Consider the following 3367-nt stretch of genomic DNA (forward strand, 5'->3'; position numbering starts at 1 on the left):
AGTACCAGGCGGGCAGCAGCGTTTTGTACGCACTGAAGTCGGTGCAAGCCTTTTTTACTTAAACCTAAGAGCAAAATGTTGCCGTAGTCGAGGTGGGGTGTGACTAAGGCATGGACGAGTGTTTTTCCTGCGTTGATGGGGAGCAGGTCAAGGACTTTTCGGAGGGTTTTTAATGTGCTGAAGCACTTACCCGTAACTTTGCTAACCTGAGACCTGAAAGAGAGATCAGAGTCGATCATTACTCCGAGGTTTCTGACAGATTCGACGGGAATGGGAAAATGTCCTAGTTCCGCGGGCCACCACATGTGCGACCAGGCATTTGGGGATTTTCCAACGACTAGAAGTTCCGTTTTATCGCCATTTAGGCGCAGGCAGTTGTTATTCATCCATGTTGCCACTGATGACAGGCATTTGGAGAAGTTAGTGGCATCTTCCGGGTGGTCAAGCGTGAGCTTGATCATCAGTTGGGTATCGTCAGCATAGGTGACAATATCCACCCCGAAAGCTTCGACTATATGGGCCAGGGGTTCCATATAGAGGTTGAACAAGGTAGGGCTCAAGCTGGAGCCCTGTGGAACCCCATGGCTCAGCTTCCGGGGGGAAGATTTAAAAGGGGGGCAGTACATTTGGAAACTCCTGTTATCAAGGAAAGATTTTATCCAGGCAAGGGCGGATCCCTCCACTCCCATGTCGGAGAGGCGAGACAGCAGCGTTGTGTGCAGCACGGTGTCAAAAGCTGCACTTAGATCTAATAAAACCAACGCTGCTGTCTGTCCTTCATCCACCATCTGTCTGAGGCATTCGGTGGAATAGAGGACGGCTGACTCCGTCGAGTAGCCGGCTCTGAACCCCGATTGGGTGGGGTGGAGAAGGAATTCCTCCTCTAGATATGTCATGAGTTGCCCATTGACCACTTTTTCCATTATTTTCGAGCAAAAAGGAAGAAGGGAAATGGGACGAAGATTTTGAAGTTGGGAGATGTGGGTATTGGTTTTTTTTTTTCAAAGGGATGACCTGGGCTGTTTTCCATGCATCAAGCACATGGCATTCTTAGAAAGAGAGGGTGACGATATGAGTAATCTGATCAATCATGCTTTCCAAGACTCCCTTACAGCGTTTGGGGGGGCACACATCACAGGGGGAGCCAGATTGTATGCTGTAAACAATATTCAGCAGTTCCTGTCTCTCAGGTACTTTGAAACATGTCAGACAGGGTTTAATGGTGGAGTTGTCTCTGACTTCCGCATGTTTGCTAGAGGGATCAATGTTGTCTGTAAAAGTGGCATAGATTTTATCAACCTTGCCAACAAAATGATCAGCTATAGAGTCACATAACTCGCTAGAGTAGGTGTCTTGCGCTTCGAGTCTGGTTGGAACTGTTAGCTCTTTGTAGATAGTGAAGAGTTCTCTGGTGGGGTTGTCGGCGGATTCTATTCTACCCTTAAAGTGGGCGCCTTTCACTGTTCTTATAAGTTTATGATATTTATTTAATTCTGTTCTGTAAAGTGACTTACTTTTTAAGTATATTTCTGTAACTGGAGTTTCACCGTAATACTTCATATTGTATCACTGCATTGAGAAGCATTTATTAGAAGTGAGTTTTCAAACATGAACTTTTAAACATTCAAGTACCCATCCCTCACCCAACTACAATACAATTAGTGAACTTACAGGGAATCAGTTGTTTTGTGCATCCGATGTGTGGGCTAAATTCCTATTTTACATGGAGCTACATCATTGTCCACTAAGTCAAACACAAGAAAGATTTCTGTGCAGCATGCATCCTCACATATTTCAAGGTTTTTTCAAACACAGTTCTGAAAAAATAAATAGTAGGCATGATAAAATAAAATAATTGCCTACGATCACACAGTTTGGTCAAGTGGCTAAGCTGAGCTTGATAGCAGGTTTTCTGGTTTCACACTGTGTAATCCAGCCCAGTCGCGGCACCTGCAGGTAAGCACGGTGGGGCAGTGGGTTGGTGCGCACAGGGGAGAAGTCGACAGACAACAGAATAAGGAAAATAAAATAAATAAATAAATCCTATGCCATCGTCTGTCGACTTCCCTCCCCGCCCCACCCCACGACACTTACCTGCAGGAGCCGCAACTGATCCAGTCACTATATTGGTATCCATTTCTAGCTCCTGTTTGACATTAAAGTTTAATGCTTTGTCTTTCATTCTTGGTGCATGAGGTTATATCGTGAGTGGAAGGTGGAAGTTACATGAAAGCTCAGCTCATTTTGGTCTCAAGAGCTCAAAAGGACCTCGAGCTAAACCAAAGCCTGACATCATGCTCGATCCTTCAGTGGCTCATCCACCTCTAAGCTTTACTGTGGGTATTATGTGCCTGAAATAAGCTTAGATGCTGCTGCCAGTGTGAAAAGATTTTTGTATGTAAGGATACCTTAGCTTGAACTGCTGCTGGCCTTCTTGTACCTGTGCTGTGTGAGGGGAACTTACAGTGCTGCCTCAAGCTGCACATTGTGCATGTGTGTTTACACACAGGGTTGGATTGCAGCTGTGCATGCTCTCCATGTTCTGTGCATGCGAGAGAAACTTGCATTTGGGTCAGATCGGTATGTGTTCTATGGGCGTGAGGCAACTGCGCGCTCCTGCCCGGTGATGCACCTGTTGTGTGTGTGGAAATCTTGCAATGTATGTGAGTCAAGCTTGCCCTCATTCAGCCCAGTGCTGTTCCTTACACTTGTACCAAATCTGAAATGCTAATTTGTTGTATCTAAGGAAGACGTTAAATGTTTTTTAGGGTTATGGCATTGATTTGCAGAAATGCAGAGCAGGGAGTGGAAATACAATAGTGTCTGCATGAGAATGGTAGTGAGTCTTGATATGGCCGATGCAGACTATGCTGAAGAAGGTTGTGGAGTGTCAGGAGGAGCTGACAGAGATGTCACCCTAGTGAGGGGGCCCAGTTACTTTGTTTGCACTAAGGCCAATGGCAACTCAGCTCTGCCACTGGTTCCGCAGATCAGAGTTATAGCCAACCTCTCCCGCTGGCAGCAAGCCTGGGCGTGTGCCAGACGGCGATGCTTTCATCTCTCAGTCCTTATCCAGCCTCCCTCCCTCTCTGCAAACATCTGTGCAATGAATGTCTCATCATTTACCTCTTTATTTAAGCTCAGCAGAGGCGGCCTTGTCTGGTGCCCTCTGCCTCTCCCTGCCATAAACTGCCCAGATCCTGCTGGTGAGGCCCAGCTCTGCCCAAGGGACAGAGTTGTATCCGCGTTTAATGAAAGCCCACATTGTCCACTCAGGAAGTGGCGTTGAGCATCACAGAGGTGCCTGGGTGCTCGTATGGCACCTGCTGATGAGCATCTGTTAACCAGGCAGACTTCAAAGCAGGCA

Source organism: Triturus cristatus, chromosome 7, assembly GCF_964204655.1.
Source record: "Triturus cristatus chromosome 7, aTriCri1.1, whole genome shotgun sequence".
NCBI lineage: Eukaryota > Metazoa > Chordata > Amphibia > Caudata > Salamandridae > Triturus > Triturus cristatus.